This window comes from Stegodyphus dumicola, chromosome 8 (genome assembly GCF_044657685.1).
Source record: "Stegodyphus dumicola isolate Sdum_Otavi_A_Nest chromosome 8, ASM4465768v1".
Lineage (NCBI taxonomy): Eukaryota > Metazoa > Arthropoda > Arachnida > Araneae > Eresidae > Stegodyphus > Stegodyphus dumicola.
In genome coordinates, this window is record NC_140775.1 from 193550815 (window position 1) to 193570085 (window position 19271).

General features: G+C 33.8%; 1 long non-coding RNA gene and 1 other non-coding gene across 3 annotated transcripts in view; one reads left to right on the plus strand and one right to left on the minus strand.

The window, feature by feature from the left end:
- Window positions 1-19271, minus strand: part of LOC118196467 (uncharacterized) — a 92871-nt gene that overhangs the window by 11389 nt on the left and 62211 nt on the right. The gene's annotated exons all lie outside the window — the stretch shown is intronic.
- On the plus strand, window positions 16139-16211 carry TRNAP-GGG (transfer RNA proline (anticodon GGG)). Its single transcript has one exon. It is a non-coding gene; the product is annotated as a tRNA-Pro (tRNA).

The window sequence follows — 19271 nt, forward strand, 5'->3', positions numbered from 1 at the left end:
GCAAAATCGCAAAACGAAAACAATAGTCCATCAGGGACAAAGCCCCTTTGGATTAATTATGCATTTCTTAAATACTTTTATATCCGTAAAATAAAATTTTAAAAAAGTCGAAAAAATATACAATGGAATTAATATAATTTGCCTAAAAACTTAATTCATTTCTGTTTCTACTAAAATAAATAAATGAAAAAAATATTAACTGTTAAGGTATGATACTGTCAGCTGTAGGGACATAAATATAACATATATTGCTAGCTAGGTCGAATTTTGACTAGTAATATTAATTTTTTTTTAAGTTCTACATCAACATATGAAAAAAAGAATTATTCATATAAGAAAAGATTTCATTTATAGTCTAGAATTATTTAAATTACCAAAGAAGAGCATTTAATTTGATCCGCATAACTTAGTCACGTAATGATCTCGCATTGTGAAAGACAAAGCAAAGAATCTTACAACCCATTTTCTTACTGCGACTGAATCCGTACCAGGTCTTCTTTCTATTTCAATCAGTACGATTTGTTTGGAGGGGGGGGGGAGGTTTAGACGTCTCCTTTTGCAATTATTTAAACTACTGTTGTTAGCATCTTGCAGTCATTAAACATTAAAAAATCTGAAAGGTTTCAGATTTTAAATTACGCCCAAAGGGGCGTTTTTTAACGTTTTGTGTGTTACCTTTATTTATTAAATATCATGTTCTACGTACTCAAACTATAACATTCAGTTCAACAGCAATATCGCAAATAAATTTTAAAATGAGCCTTACTTTAGAATTCCCGATACAGAGTCTTGCGCGCTGAAGATAATTCCCCCCCCTCCCGTACAGTGTTGCCATTGCTCGCTTTGAAATCGTTTAGTTTTTTAATCAAAAACTCGTTGAAGTGTTACAAAATATAAAATCGACAATAAAATAAATTTTAAATTCAAATTAGTGCTTCCACACGCCCATATTCCATGTAATATTACATTATTCAAATTTTGATGGCTCTAGGTACCGTTGTTTTATCACAATACGAGAAAGATAAATACATTTATGCAGATTCTTCATTATTTAATTTCTTTAAATATGAGACAGGGCGATAATATATGGTGGCAACGATTTGAAAAGTGTTACAGCCTTTTAAAATTTTTGATGCAAAATGGCAAAACGAAATTAATAGTCCTTCAGAGCAAAATGCCCCTTTGGACTAAAAATCTGAAAACTTTCAGATTTCACATTACGTCCAAAGGGGCGTTTCTTTAACATTTTGTGTGTTACCTTTATTTATTAAATATCATGTTCTTCGCACTTAAATCATAAAATTCAATTCAACAGCAATATCACAAAATATTTAAAAAGAGAATATCTTTAGAATTTCAGATACACAGGCTTTCGCACCGGAGAAATTTTTTTTTTTTTTTTTTTTTCCAGTGTTGCCATTGCTCGCTTTAAAATCGTTGAGTTTGTTAATCGTTAAAGTTTTACAAAATACGAAACAAATAATTGTGATAGTATGTAGCACTGATGCACGTAATAATTGGAATCATAGTCGCTTAGGGCCAGGTCAGGTGTTCTGAATTTCTCATTATAGTTTAAGGAAAAAAAAATATTTATTTATGACGCAAACAAATTATTCGCACAAACATTCGTTAATCAAAATATAAAAAATTCATTAATGTTTGACAAAATATGAAACAGATAATAAAACAAATTCCCAATTCGGGTTCCGAGTAGCCCATATTCCAGTGAAGGACTACGTTATTGAAAATTTTTTGTCTCTAGGTGCCGCCAACATTATTCAGAAACGTATTTTAATGCGGGGATGACATTACATCCAGTAGCTTTATTAGACAATTTCATATTCTTACATTTATATAAGAAATTTATTAGCTTCAAAAAAGAATAAACCTAATTTTACATAAATGTAAAATGAAATTCAACCTTGAAATGTATATAACTACTGTAAAAGAAATAGTACTAAAAATTGATTATATATCACCCGTGCCCTGTTTCATAAAGATTTTCTTCCGTATTTATTAATTTCAACTAAAATCTCGTTATTAATTTTGCATATATATTCGTTTCATCATTATTATTATTATTATTATTATTAAACTTTCAATTAATGTTTACGGCGTCTTCTTTTAAGACTGCTGCATTGATTTATTCATTACTATTTATTATTACTGTTAATTTATTTATTATTATCGTTAAGAAAATAAAGTTTTCGTTTTTAAAATATTTATTTCTTTGAAACGTGGTGTGTTTAAAAATGACGTTATGAAGAGTTTTTAGAAGTCTTTAATTGCATTCAATAAAACTTTTGTGTCTTAAATGCGTTAAAATGATATTTTTACAAAGTGGAATTCTTACATTAGATCTGGTTCTGAAGTTGTTTATTTAAATTGCACTCGTACGTGTCACAGCGAATTTGTTTATTTCAAGAAACAAACTGCTCCCAAAGAAAAAATATGACACCTTTTTCCTGTTATGCAGACATGGTCTAATAGTGACCGAGCGGAAAAACCGCTGATCATGGGTAGTTCGATCGAGTTCAAATTTGGAAGAACAGGCGGGGGGGGGGAAGGTGATTACATGAGATTTTATTGGTTTTCCTCAACTAACGGAATACAAGCCTTTCTGCCACGAAGATATCCCTCCCCTTATTCAGATAATCTATTAACATGAAACTGAACCTTATTTAAAAAAAAAAAAAAAAAAAAAATCATCAAATATCATGGTTGAATTTTAGCAACCAAACCTTTCTTGAATTTTAGCAAATTCAATCTTTCGAAAGCATATTAAAACATGACAATGAATGCGTTAGTTATTTTAATTAATCTTCTGGCTGACTACTGCTTTAAATAATTTAAATTTTATTTATTTTTATTGCTTATTTATTCTAATCCATTCAATCAGTTTAAAATTTAAAACTGAATTAGATCACATAATTTGTTTGTGTCACGTTTTTATAGATCCAAAAATTATCAAATTTGTAAATGCTTTAAGCGCTACATAGCTGAGCATCTTAATACAATAATCGTGTCGCGCAGATTTCCAGCTACAATACAATAAATACACTAATCATGTCGCGAAATGTTTCGTACACGGCACAAACGTCATAAGCATACTATAAATAGTATGTTGTACCATGTTGTTTTGACATAATACTCAAGAAGATATAATCGTTAATATCTTCCGGCCGTCGAAAAATTTGCAACATATTATTGGCGGCTGTACGACCACACAGCATGACGTCATCTAACATTATGACTCTTCAGGAGGCGTTTCCCCTAGAGACAGAAAGTCGACGAACTGAGTTGATATAGCGTCACGATTACGTCATGTCCCGCAAGTTTCCGGTGACGAATGACTACCCGACTTGGCAACTTTGCTATCTTGTTAGATTCGTCAAGGTCGGTACGACGCCTAACGACAGGTTGTGAGTGTCGTTTTCCTGAAATAAATTTAAAAATAAAAAAAAAAAAGGTATAACTGGAGGGGGTATGACATCACAGGTACACCCGCTCCTGTTTTTAATACCACATAACTATTTTTATACCCAGTTGAGTGCATTTACATTATAAATATTTATAATATTTATTTCTCAAATCCCTCACCGTCTTACTTTAGTTCAAAGAACAAGAAAATGCCTACCCTTATCAATGTCGAAAACAGACAGATTTTTTCCATTATTAATATGCACACTGTTAATTATTTTCAATGAAAAACAATAGGACTGCTGCAGATTTCAAACTGAGCTCCATGTCCAGCGCAGCCAGATTAATTTTTATTTGAAGTAATTATTAAGAACAGAAAAAAGCTAGACGAATTTTCAACACCCTAATAATCAGAATACAAAACAGCCATCAGACGAAACCTTTTTTCGAAATTATTTTAAAAGATTTAAAAAAAAAAAAAAAAAAAACTGAAAGGACGTAGTTTTAAATTACATCCAAAGGGGCGTTCTTTTTAACGTTTTGTGTATTACCTTTACTTATTAAATATCATGTTCTTCGCACTTAAACCATAAAATTCAATTCAACAGCAATGTCGCAAAATAATTTTAAATAATTTATCTAAAATTTCCGATACACAGTTCCGCCCGACTGCGGATAAAAAGTTATTTTTTCCCGCCGTAGAGTGTTGCCATTGCTCGCTTTTAAATCGTTGAGTTTGTTAATCAAAAATTCGTTAAAGTTTTACAAAATATGAAATAAATAATAAAACAAACTCCAAATTTGGGTTTCCAGATGCTCCTATTCGGGTGGAAACGTACGTTATTCAAAATTGGATGGCTCTAGGTACCGTTGTTTCATCATAATGCGAGAAACCTATATACATTTACGCAGATTCTTCATTATTTAATTTTTTTAAATATAATACAGGGCGATATTACTCGTATTTGGTGACAACAATTTGAAAAGTGAGTTGGACATTTATAGTGAATCAACACAAAATGCCAAAACGAAAATAATAGTCCTTCAGGGAAAATTGCCCCTTTGGACTAAACAGAAAAGGCTTTGTATAAGTCATCGCTCATAAATGAAATAAAATTTACATATTTTTTATGAATAGATTTTCAATAATGACGTAGCGAACAAATGAAAGACTACTATACAAAGTTACTTTGATAAGGAAGATAAAAAAAAGTTTTGGTTTTCTTAAACGATCAAAGAAAAACATGAATATGAAGTAAAGACAATGACATGTGAAGCTGATAACGAAGGAAGTTAACCTTTCTTTCTCAATGCTCATGATTTTCAGTAACCAAATAATTCAATCCAATCTAATCATCTGTTAGTGTAGTAAAGAAAAGAAACACGTAAGCTATAGCGAATGACATAATTCCAACAATAATAAAAAAATAAAAATAAAAAATAAAAACCTAAACGGCTTCAGTTAATAAACAAGCAAATAAAAAAAACTGAAAAAGCTAAAAAAATTACAATCTGTAAATCTCAGATTATCGTCTGACACGACGAAGACTTAAGCATTAAAATTTCAAAAAGTTAAAAAAATGTTTAAGATTTAATAAATACTGGATTAAAAAGAAACTGCAATTTGTTCTTGGTATTCAAATTAAAGAGTAACGCTCGAAACAATTTTTAATTAAGCAGTCGAAAAACGCCTTCTAATTTACGAATTGCTTTAGAAATTGAAGAACATAAAATTTCTTATGCTCTTTTAGTTATGTTCAGTTCAGCCTCATCTTATGTTCAGTCTTTCAAAACTAGGGCAAAAGCCATAGTTTTGAATAGACCAAGAGTTATATAAGGAATTGAAGTATTTTACAAAATTAAATAATGACTACAGATGTCTTGAAAAAATGCACAAACTGAATGGATTGGAAAGCTATCTTATTCAAAAGCAGAAAACATAACTTGGCTTGTTTAACTTTTCCCGAATTCTCAACTAATCTCCGAAATTAAACCCTATTCGAAGCTAGGAGCTTCATTCATTTCTAGTGACGTAAATATTATTTCAATAAGCGACTCAAAGGCATATCCTTTTTTCTTTTTTTTTATTTAGCTCATTCATAGTGTTTGTTGCTACGGTCAATAGTTTGTCACCAATTTTTAAACTACTCATAAGATATCGAATTCATATTTTGTAGACTCGTGACATCACGTTTGGCCGTGATGCAACTCCTTCTTAATTCAGGCGACTTAAACAGACTTGCGCAGGCAGGGAACAACGCGGCACAAGGTTATTTCTTCCAGTAGAATAGTTTGGGTTTATTTGACTATGGTAATGTACTCGAGGGCTATTTGCCTAAAGGAAGGGACGCTCTCGCGGAGGACATTCTAATCCAGCCAGAATTTAAACAGAGATTCTACAACATAATCAGAACATAAATAATTTGAAGATTATATAGGAAAATGAACAAAAGTTTTGAGATAATTGTTTCTTAGATTAATGTTTTATTATTGGCCCAAAGGGGGGATTTGCCAAGAAGGGCTATTAATTTCGTTTTGGCATTTTGCGTTGATTCACTATAAACGGCGAATCACTTTTTAAATTGTTGCCACCAAATATTAGAGCCTTGTATTACATTTAAAGAAATTAAATAATGTAGTATAAACTTTTTTATCTCCAGCGCACGAGATTGTGTATCGGAAATTTTAAACATATGCTCATTTAAAATATTTTTGATATCGCTATTGAATTGAATTTTATGCTTTAAATGCGAAGAAATAAAAACAAGCACACAAAATCACACATTCTAATTGCACAAAAACTCGATTTTAATGGATGTGATGGCTGCACTTGATGCATTCGTGCAATTTTTTAATGTTTCATTAGCCATGTTAATACCATTGCTTAAATCTCTTTAAAGGGACTCACACCCATAAGATCCCATAAAATCTTCGAATATGTGACTGTTGCAAGAATTGGAATTGCTTATTTATTTTAAAAACAATTACTTCCAACTTTTTACTGCTGACTACATAATATAGCTGCTTTCTGAGATAGTACTCAGAAAGTTTGTGTTGCTACAAATATTTTGATAATTAGGTCCACACGACAAAATGTTTCGTCGTGTTTCCACCTTTCGAGCACAGTTTAAAACATTCTGTTGCATAATTTAATTTCATATTTAATATATAGCTTTTATAACATTTGGAAACTACCGTGAACCAAAAATTCTAAGATTTCATGTTAAATTTTTATTTTATTTGGAGTCGAGTTTATAAAATGTATTTTATTTAAAAAATCTGTAATGTTTTCGTGCATAAAACTTTTTAATATTAAAATATTCATCAGAAAATAATGCCCATATAAAGAATTCCATCAAATTTCAAGTATGTACTATTAGCCATTTTTAAAATATCATGCGCGCAAGATGGAAACATCACGAAAACTTTTGTCACAACGCGGATTAAATTACAAAAATATTTGTGGCAACACAAATTTTCTGGTTACTAGTTTCCAAAGCAGCTATATTATGTAGTCAGCTGTAAAAAGTTGGAAGTAATTGCTTGTAAAATAAATAAAATCTCCCAATTCTTGCAACAGTCACATATTCGAAGATAAAGGGTTTAAGGTGTATGAGTCCCCTTCATCATTAACTCTTAAATCACTTCGTAAAAAAATATTCAACCTTTTCCTTGTTTTCCGTAGTAAACTATTAACTTGATTAAAGCCTGCTTCTACGTGGTAAGAATTAGTCATAAGAGTCAATATTGTTGTCGCGAACGACTTTTGTTTAGGGATATTTTTCTCGGATGACTTCTAAATTTCAAAACTATGTGTTTTGAATAAAACTCTGCTTCAACATTCTACTTCTGCATCGTAGTATGAATACCACATATATCGCATTTCAGAGTTCTGCGACACATATTGCCACATTTAAATTTTCAATGCCTTTACAGCGAACATTAAAATCTATTAATTTTGCAGGTGGATTGTACGTGATAATATTGTACATAATAATATTTCAGAAAGTTCTGCTTTTTTTTTTTTTTTTTTTTTCCGGGGGAGGGTGTTTTCTTGTGTTCCCACGTTTTACTTTTTTCTTATGCTGCCCTTTTCGCACAAAAAATTGACATAACTTTAAAAATGTATTATTGATTTTTAAAGCATATTAAATAATCTTGGTGCATTTTCCCCTATATTTATTTCATATGATTTTTTCCTTATGACATGATATAGATCTATACCAATAAACAATTAATTGTTAGTCCAAAGGGTCAAATTGCTCAGAAGGACTATTAATTTCGTTTTGGCATTTTCCGCAGATTCACTGAAAAGCGTTGTTTCACTTTTCAAATTGTTGCCACCAAATATTATCGCCCTGCGTTATATTTAAAGAAATTAAATAATGAAGAATCTGCATGAATGTATGTATGTTTCTCGCATTTTGATAAAACAACGGTACCCGGAGCCATCCAATTTTGAATGACGTAATCCTACTGCGAATATGGGCATCTATAAGTCCAAATTTGAAACCTGGAATTTGTTTTATAATCGATTTCATGTTTTGTAAAACATTAAAGAATGTTTGATTAACAAACTCAACGATTTGAAAGCGAGAAATGGCAATGTTGTACAGAAAAACATTTTCATCTCCAGCGCGCGAGACTGGGCATCCGGAATTCTAAAGATTTAAAATTATTTTGCGATATTGCTCTTGAACTGAATTTTATGGTTTACGTGAGAAGAACATGACATTTAATAAATAAAGGCAACACACAAAGCGCTAAGAACCACCTTTGGGCGTAATGTAAAATTTGAAACATTTCATATTTTTATTTACAATATTAATAATTCTTATGGTAATCAGTGGAATCCTATAGTTATAATCATTATACTGATCAAAAGTCCGTGTCGAGCTCCAGTCGAACCCTCGATCGTCACTGACGCCCTTTAAAATTTCATCGACCCCCAGGGGTCAATACAGACCCCGCTGGGAGCTCATGGGACTAAAAAGTAAAGGACTTGATGAAGTAAAGGACTGACATGACTCCAGGACGGAGTCATGTCAGAGGTCGTCCTTGACGGTGTGAAAATCTCACGTTTAAGATTAACATCCTACATTTTAAACTACGCCGCAGTTTGCATAAAATCTCTGATCTCAGTGAGCATTCTGGCCACCCAAGAAAAATACTGATTAAAGAATAACTCATACAAACGAACTTCTGATATATTTACTTTATGCGAAGCGGTATTTTAAGCATTAGCATTTGCAAAGTCATTAAAGATTTTTTTTCGGGGGGGGGCGAAGAAACTGAAGATATTCGCAACGCCCTCACCGGGATGCGTAATGGCAGACCGCACATTGAGTTGAACGGTGTTAAACGAATGTCGCATACTGCGCATGCCCAGAAAAGAATTTGGCGTAATTATTATGCTGGCGCGATTTGAAAAGAAGATAAATACGGTATATGGTAGATGTAGAGCCATCTGCTTGTAAACAAATCTGGCGTTTATGTCTTCGTAGAGTATATGTACAATGTAAAGTAATTATTGTGTTCAAATAAGGGGAAAAGTGCAGAATCACCCACTGCTTGGCACGTTTTTAAGAATTGCACATACTCGGTAACCATGTACACATCGACCTATTTTCACTTAAAAAGTCAAAGAAAATTGACAAAAATCCAACTTTTCTTACTCTTGTAAAAAGCGCCAAACAAATAAGTGGGGGATTCTGCACTTTACCCTTTAATTCTTTGAAATAAGAAAATAAAAGCACGAATATACGTTAACAAACTAAGTGATAAAATCCAGTTTACACTACTGAATTATAACATGTAAACAAATTACATTTAAATAACGAATTATTACGCACAACATATGTTAACAAATATAAAAATGCGCTGTTATTGACAAATTAAAATGAAACATATATTAGAAAAATAAGCAAGTGCAATCGGTACGGACGTTAAAATAATTAATAAACAAAGTTCCACAGCATTGCATTTGTAAACATCACACGACCACTCGGCAGCCATGGAGATCACGAATAAGCTAGCGTAGGGTTGCTTAGTCGCCAATATTTCTCCCTGCGCCAAAGGTACACCATCAAGCATGCGCTGTAAGCGAAATTCGCTTAGCACTGTTCAACTCAATGTGCGGTCTGCCATTACGCCACCGGGATTCGAACTTCGGACCTCCCAAATACGCAGAGTGAGGGGAGAAAATACCTTGGTTTATTTATAAAACCAAAATACCTGTCAATTCTGAAAAATGCTACAGATGCTTTATGTCCTACAGTGTGATCAAAATATTCATCCAAGTTTAAGCTATTATGTAGAAATAAACAAGCAGATTCAGATCGAATATTTGGTTTTGTCTGTAATACAATGTAAAATTATAATTTATGCTTATCGAGAATAAGAAAGAATTATTTGGGATAAATTTTGTATCAGCAAATGCTTTAATTCGTGTTCTTAGTTTATACACCCAGGGTCACAAAAATATTTATCTCCCTCCTTAAAACGTGCTTTAGTTCTGAAACTGGATAGCACGTCCGGCTGGCAGGCGAGAGATTCGGTGTTCGAGTTTATAATTCGTGTTCTTAGTTTATACACCCAGGGTCACAAAAATATTTATCTCCCTCCTTAAAACGTGCTTTAGTTCTGAAACTGGATAGCACGTCCAGCTGGCAGGCGAGAGATTCGGTGTTCGAGTTTATAATTCGTGTTCTTAGTTTATACACCCAGGGTCACAAAAATATTTATGTCCCTCCTTAAAACGTGCTTTAGTTCTGAAACTGGATAGCACGTCCGGCTGGCAGGCGAGAGGTTCAGTGTTCGAGGGCACTGCACATTTCTCACGTTTCCTGACATCGGCACAACCTAATGATTCCACAATTTGTCCCTGATCTACATCTTCACAACAGACCTTTTGAAGAACTTCCTTTGAACGAGTTCTTTTTAACGTATTCAGCTTTTCCATGGATACATAATTTGTGCGTGCCTACTTTAGCGAATTCGATCTTACATATTTTGCATATAGTCTTAACTGAAGGTTCAGAAATCCTTCCATCTGCTTCCATAGTTAATACTTACAAAATCGCAATCTCTCACTCCTCCTCTTATCTGCGGGGCGAAGCAAACATATTTCTGGTTTTGAAATTTTTGATGACGTTCTCAGACTTCGTAAAACATTAAAACAGACATTCTCAAAAAGGGGTGACTTCGCCAATCGAGGTAAAAACTATTCTAAACTAAAAGAACAGCTAATTGGCACGGGTCATTTAAATTCCTACAGCTAGCTTTGCCTTATAGAGTTGGTCTTGCTCTGGAAGCATAAACTACTTTCAAACTCCTAATAGCGATAATTCGCTTTATCTGAAATAACTACAGACTTGAAAAAGTTTAAAACAACCTTAAACCATAAACAGTATCCCATTAAAACAGAACTTTGAACATAAAAGCACGTCTTGTGCTTGACAAACTCAATCACCACTTGTGGCGATGAAACTAAAGTAACAATCAATTCAAGTTGAAAACGTAGACTACTCAGAAGATTTTTAAGCTGTTTTCAGAAAACTCAAACCAGAGTATTAATTTAAATGTCGGCAGCAAAGAGCAGAATAATGACGAACTTATCGATGTAAGGTTTATCCTAAATTTATAACAGTTATTTTTTAAGCTGCTTTCCTATATCTCCTAATTTCAGCTTACAATTCCTTACCAGAATGAGTTTTTTTTTTTCGCGTTAAATGCAAATGAGAAGGAGTAGTATTTAAGTCGAAGTTCCACTGACTTCGAGAGAGATAGAATCAGACTTTCTGACCCGCGCGCATTTGCATTTTGGCCACGCCTCTCTAAGCTGTTACTACGCTCGGCCTTTGATAGATTCGCTAGCTAATTCGATACTTAGGGGTCAGCTAGTTAGATTTGTGTTAGCTTCGGCTAACTCTCTTTTAGTTAGTGATTATTTAAATTCTTATTTCTTATATTTTGAGTTTAAGCCCAAGTGGAGGCTTTGTTGTATGCCCTGAGAAAGGGACCAACTGTACATTTCTGGACTTAAGCGATTATTCGCTTAGTAGTTCACTAGGTTCCTCCACACTTAGTTAATAAATAAAAGGAAGGGACACTATATCATAGATGGCAAAACTAAGTAACGTGGCCTCGAGAGGCAGAAATACGCTCTGTCTTACCATTCCCAAATCTCAGCTCAAATACTCTCTAATACAGTGGTGCCCAAACTTTGGCCTATTGTAAGCACATTTCCAAAACATCAACATTTTTGTTAACCTTCCAGCACGCGTGTATGCGCAAAATTTACGACAAATTCAGTTTTTAATGCACACTTTTCGCATATCGAAGCTGAGACGTCTAAAGGTCATTTCTATTCCTCCTTTTTCTACCCTTCTCCACATCATGGAATGTGCCAATAGGAAGTCATTTGACTTTTTTTTTTTTTTTTTTTTTTTTTTTTTTTTTTTTTTTTTACTGGGCTTTTGTGCTACGATGGCAGCTTTTTCGTAAAGTTTACGACACGTGCGTGTTCGTGGGTGAAAATTCGGAAAATATTTTTTTTTTTCTCAAACAAATATTTTGTAATTTTTTGTTATTAATTGCCGTGTATTATTTTAATTTGAATACCTTTGGCTCTGTAAATTTTATATCAGTTTTCATGGCAAAAAAAATACCTGGAACCAGCTGATTTTGCTCGCATTCTTCAAGAATTATCTGATGAAAAAAAAGGAAACAAGGAAACCTTTGGATGGGAGAACAACAGCGATTTCCATTCCTTATTTTCTTTTATTTCTATTTTTTAGAATTAAATAAAAATATTAAAGTTAGTTTAAAGCGCGTTTTTGTAACCAGTAAGAAGTAAATTTCTTTGCAGAAGTAAGTAATGCTAAACTTACTTTTTTTCCTACCAAGGTGTTTTCCTTTTTTATTTGTCTATATTTGCCTTTGATGAATATTAAAATTAGCTTCCATTTTAAAATATAATTATTAAATAATAGATGTAAAATATTCTATAATGAAAGAGATCATTGCATTTCCATCTCACTAACATAAGAACTTGAAAATAATATACTTATATTTGAATGTGATATCATTTGTATTTTGCAATAATAAGATTAATATTTTATTTCTTAACAAATTTATTATCAACATTCACTCATTTATGTCCTTTTTCGTGCCGAAAACGGTAAAATAACGGATGTCGTAAAAAATACGACGCGCGCGTACACGTGTAAAATTGCCCAGCGCGCGTGCTGGAAGGTTAAATATATTTCCAATCTTATGTGATACATCTGAAATATTAATTTCGGCAAATGGGTTTGAGATGAATAATAATATTGGTTGAACTTTACGGAAATCAGAGAACCGGAGTTCAAAATTATTTTTCAGTGCATTTAGGTTTTCCGAGTATTTCTCTGTTTTAATTGGTTATTAATATGGCTTGATAAATTTTGAAAATGGGTGAATTTTTTTTTTTTTTTCTTTCATCTGATTTATCCACAAAATTAACTTTATCTGAAAAGCAGTTAAAGTTCCAGTCAATCGAAAAAGGTTTTTTTTCTTTTCCCTGGAGATCTTCGTTCAGTTTGTTCAGTTTAGCTGTTATATCCGTGAGGAAATACAGACCGGATAACCAATTATTATCGTCCAATTCTTAATAACTTTCGTTTCCGGATTCCCAAAACTGCTTTATTGGCGGAAAAATATTCTACAATTCGTTGAAGTACTTTTTCCCTGCTGAGCCATCTAACATCAAAATGAAGCAATAAGATTCCATGTTCGCTATCAAGTTCATGAATCAGCAATCAATTATTTTATAACGTCTTGCAAGATATCTCTTATGACTATAAATGCTTACCATATTTTAACAATTAAGAAGTATAAATGAATGGTTATTTTTAAGGAGACTCGCACATCTTAAAACCCATAAAATTTTTGAATATGTGACTGTTGCAAGAATTGGGATAACTTATTTATTTTAAAAGCAATTACTTCCAACGTTTTACAGATGACTACATAATATAGCTGTTTTCTGAAATAGTGATCAGAAAGTTTATGTTGCCACAAATATTTTTATAATTTAATCCGCTTTTTGACAAAAGTTTTCGTCATGTTTCCACCTTGCGCGCACAGTTTAAACATTATTAAAAAATGCATAATTTAATTCCATATTTAATATATAGCTTTTATAACATTTGGAAACTACTGTGAACCAAAAAATTCTAAGAATTTCGTATTGAATTTTTATTTTGTTTGGAGTCGAGTTTATAAAATGTATTTTATTAAAAAAATCTGTAACGTTTTCGTCCATAAAAATTTTTAATATTAAAATATTCATCAGATTTTAGGTTCAGTTAAAAGATATGGCTCATATAAAGAATTCCATCAAATTTCAAGTATTTACCATTAGCCATTTTTAAAATATCGTGCGCGCAAGGTGTAAACGTGACGAAAAATTTTGTCACAAAGCGGATTAAATTACAAAAATATTTGTGGCAACACAAACTTTCTGATCACTATTTCAGAAAGCATCTATATTATGTAGTCAGCTCTAAAAAGTTGGAAGTAATTGATTTTAAAATAAATAAGTTATCCTAATTCTTGCAACAGTCCCATATTCGAAAGGTGTTAAGGGGTCTAAGGTGTATGAGCCCCCTTAAAATATTTTTTCTTCATAGTACCTAATCGGGCTGGCGAGCACATACAAAACGATCAGCGAGCATAAGGTTGGGGGGCATCGCTGCTTTAATACATTCTCATTTCTGGTGAAAAAACGGGAAGGAGAAGTTACAGTAAAAGCTGAAATTATAAATAACTGGTTAATTTAAACAATAAATGCTACACGCTGACGAAATATTATTTTGTTATGCACGTCTTCAGTCAAGATTCAATATTTGCTATGCTGCGACATTCAGCAGTTGTTAAGAAGTATTTTGCGTTCTTTTGTGCAAAGCGCACTGTGCCTTACAATAATGGAGTTAAATTTTTTTCATTAAAGAAAGAAATGTTACTCAAGGAAAACGGGATCTCATGCGGTTTTCCTCTGTATCATACACTGAAATCCTATTCCTTTAAATGTTTGCAGATTTTTGGACTACAACAGAAGTTCTCGATCTTTTTTTTTTGCCTCGTGCACCCCTTTCACCATTGCTAGACGATCATTCTCCCCTTCTTGTTTCTAAAATTCGAAAAATACACATATGTATGTAATAATAAAATTCCATAGTCAAGAATACACTTAAAATTCTAACTGTATGTTCTTTTCATTTTTAATGGCGACGTTCTCTTATTTGAAAGTACGTGGAATTAAATTCACAGCCCCGTAGTCAAGTTGTTTTTCCCGCCTTTTCTACACGTACAGTTATAGAATGTTCTGGAAATATTTAAAGCGAACTGGATTGGCTGACGAGGCTGACGTCATTTCTTGGAAGCTCCGTCTTTCCAGAGGCTATAAAAGGACTCGCAAAGGAATATTGGGGGCTTTTTCTTAAATGTCACGATGTAGTAAACTTCATACAAAAAGTTATTAGTAATTCTTTTTATTTACTCCGGATATCTGATTTTGTAACTGCTATTTCTCCTGAATAATAATAAATGGATCCTGTTTGTTTTTTTTTTTTTTAACTTATCGTCTGATAATTTAAGCTACGACTAAAGCTGGTACATCACATGTACATTTAAATTTAGATTATTTTATAAAGTGTTTTATAAATTAAACAAGAAAATGCATAGAAAATATTAGTAAATACCAAAATTTGCATAAAAGTAGTTTTTAGCCCAGATGGGCTATTAATTTCAAAACGGCATTTTGCATCGATTCACTCTTAAAACTGTTGCCACAAAATATTATCGCCCTGTTCGATTAATTTATTATTAATTAATTTTTTTAATTCGCCTGTGTTATATTTAAAGAAATTAAATAATGAAGAATCTGCATAAATGTATGCATGTTTCTCGCATTGTGATAAAACAACGGTACCTAGAGCCATCCAATTCTGAATAACATAATCCTCCACCACCGAGTATGGGCATCTGGAAGCACTAATTTCGAATTTCGAATTTGTTTTTTATCGATTTCATATTTTGTAACACCTCAACGAATTTCTGATTAACAAACTCGACGATTTTAAAGCGAGCAACGGCAACACTATACGGGGGGGGGGACTATACGGGAAAGAAAAAAAAAATATCTCCAGAGTACGAGACTGTGTATCGGAAATTCTAAAGATATGCACTTTTTAAATTATTTTGTGATATTGCTGTTAAAAATGAATTTTATGGTTTAAATGCAAAGAACATGATATTTAATAAATAAAGGTACCACACAAAACGTTAAAAAAAAAAAGACACCTTTGAGCGTAATATAAAATCTGAAAACTTTCATATTTTTTCCCTTTTCCTTTTTTTAATATATTCATAAACTAAAACTAAATACTTTATAAGGTATTTCTCCCGCCTTCCTGGCGTGCCTTCGTGGTGTAGTGGTCATCACGCTGGGTCGGTATTCCGGAGGTTCATGGTTCGATTCCCGGCGAAGGCGTTACTAATGTTTCATCTTGCCTGCTTCCAAAAATATATCTAATGTCTCTACAGTGGCGCCCGAACTAAAAGGGGGTTGGATGATGATTCTCCTCATTCAGGATTTGGCAATTGGGTCCCTAAAAAGCCCAGTCGACCTTTAAAAGGGGGAGTATATAAAGTATTTCTCCCGCCTTCCTGGCGTGCCTTCGTGGTGTAGTGGTCAGCACGCTGGACCGGGATTCCGGAGGTCCGTGGTTCGATTTCCGCCGAAGGCGTTGCTAATTTTTCATCTTGCGTGCTCCCAAAAATATAACTAATGTCTGTAGAACTTAAGAGTTAAATAAAAGGCTGGCCGCATTCCCCCGGACAGTATTAAATTCCCCTGTCGAGTACCCCTGCTCTACAATTTCCAGACACCCTTGACCACTGGCAACTACTAACCAAATGTCCGATCAATCTACTGGGCGTTGCATTAAAATAATATTTTTAGGTTAAGTTCTACATATAATGCTAAAATACTTTTCAGCCGAATTTTCATTAGTTTTGCATTTATATTTCGTTCTTTCTTTTATTTAACAGTTTATACGCACCTAACAAACACAACTTCCAATCAAATGAGATTCGGAACAAAGTTCAAGGATTCACACTTGAGGAGAATTCACTCCTTTCTCCTTCACTGACGTTGCACGTGATTACATCGTGACGATCTTAACTACGCCTCCGAATGCGTGCTGGTTGATTGCACTTCCCAAGATAAATACCTCTCGATCACATGCTCAATCGAATGTGAATCCGGAGATTGGAATGTTGGAATACGATGCAAGTTATTTTTACTGGTCGCTTCTGCGACGCGCGTAAAACAAATATTGTCGTCTGAGAACTACAGCACGTGATGTTTTGAAAGATAACTAACTGTAAGCAGTATGATTCTAAGGATAACTGTGCGAATCAGTTTACACCTTTGACATTTTCACAGAATGTTCTATTTATTATTCTGTATCGGGAGTGAAAGTACTTTCACCCGCATCTTATCATGGTTACCGTGCGGAAGTGAACATGACGTAAGATAAATTTCGTCATCCTTTTATCAATAATTATTTTCAAAAAAAGATGTCTAATTAAGCTTTCAGCCCAATATTCATAAGAACGAACCATTTTTTAGTCAATGGACACATGCATAACGCGTTCACAAAAAGTGTCCAACGCAGTTGAGTGCGCACGACCCGATCGCTGTCTAGGCACGTATCCAGGATCCCAAGTTATATCCTGATATCCTTCGAGGAAAGGAATTGCAAGGACCCTTGAAAAAGATGCTGTGCTTAGAGCCCCACCTCCCTGACTTTCTGCAGCTGCCCCAGACATGGCTTGCTGATCACTGAAACTCAGGGCTTCACTTCTTTATTACTTCTGTAAGGCTATCCCAACTGGAGAACTTCATTTTTGGACTTTTACTGTCTGTCTACGAGAAGAACAACTCCCGACACAGTGTCTAACGGGTCGCGGTCGCTATAGCAACAGGGCTAGTATATTTTAAATAAGGGCGAACCAAGGGTTATTGTCATTTCATCTTGAAATACGCCAAGATGGCAAATTGAAAAGTAAATCTTCAAGACACCCCTACGAAAAATGGGTCACGGCTCGTTTCTACGGCAGCAGACAGCTGCAGACTAACTGGCGAGAGCTTTTCTTATGATAGACAGACTGTACATATGTCAGGACCCTAAGGGGATTCATTTAGGAATCTGGTGGTGTGGTGGTGTATTTAATTATGCAAAGCACACTAGGGCTATCTGCCTAAGGGGAGGGATGCCTTTCGTGGAGGACTTTCTAAGGGAAACTGGCTCATATACACGTTACACATGGGGAAAACCACGAAAACGCCCATGCAGCCAGCCCGTTCGCGGGATTCGAACCTCGGACCGAACTACCAGTGTTCAGCGACATTACCGCTCGGCCGCTGGTGGGCCATTTAGGAATCTGGAAAGAGCAGGAGTAGTGCATCTCCCGCTGCATACCAGAATAAACAACCAAAGTATCAAAGTATCCCTAGATAAATGAAAACCACGTTCCACTGCAGTAAATAAGATTGCGCTAAGAAATTTACTAAAACATAAACAAACAATCATTTATCCACAATTGAAGTCAAGAGATACTCCGTATATCAAAACACCCAGTTTTACACAAATACCTAATGTGGTATATTTCATTACGGGCGTGCAAATGTTCTTCGGATTTTTTAATATATTCATTTACTTAATATAGCAAATAACAAGCTAAAATCACATGTATACATTTTTCTATGTTTAAGCCAAGTTTTTAACAAGAAGTTCTTGTATCGCTCTTCCTAAACGCGATTTGACCTTAACATCAATTGAACTTTTTTAACCAGCTCTTACAAATACCGTTCAATACAAAGTTCTTTAAACAGATTTAGTACATGATCCGTTTTGTTTCCGCAGCAATGTTTTTTGGTCGAAACAGAAAGGAATGCAACAGCGTGGATGTATTTTATCTGACTCCATTCTCCTTTACGATAAAAGGTTATTTTATTATTTAGGATGCTCTAAATAAATTTTAACTCTTGCTCTTGTGTGGTTAATTTTTATAACACTTTGCATGTTACAAAAACCTTTACTAGGAAACAAAACTGTCGGCTGCATTAACTTCCACCTATTTCTAACCTGAAGAATTTCTCTAAGCACTTACTATGGGAGGGAAAGTAAGTCAGAAAAATGGCAATTATAAAAAATAACCTAACGTGATACTCAGCTCAAAACTATTTTTTATTTCGCAATATAATCTTCATAATTATTTATACACTTATTCCATCGTTTCATGGCACAAACATTTCTTTGCATAAAATGGAAACACTCCTTTATAAATATTTTATCCACGATCTCACGGTACAAAAGATGCATATTCCGCCCCTTAAAGACCCTGTTCCATTACATCGAAATTGAGAAAGCTTAACTCTTAGCTGGACTCTCAGTTTTGCATAAACAACACACACGAGACAACAACTAAACACAAAGTCTCTGAGTTTCACAACAGTTACATAGAAAACCCACTAACAAACAACATTGTTCCAGTTCGCACGTCGAAAGTTCTTGGTTATATAAAAAAACTTAAAGTTCTGTGTTCGATCAAAGTCACCAATATGATGGTTAAGATCTTTCCGTTCAAGACAGTTTTCAAGATGACTAAGATCTTCAATGTAGCTAGTTCTCCGTTGGCAACATTTCCCTACAGCCTGGAAGACTGCTTCCTTTACACCTATACTGAAACCCAGTAAACTAGCCTTAGCATCAGAGTCATACAGGCCCATAAGTCTGTTA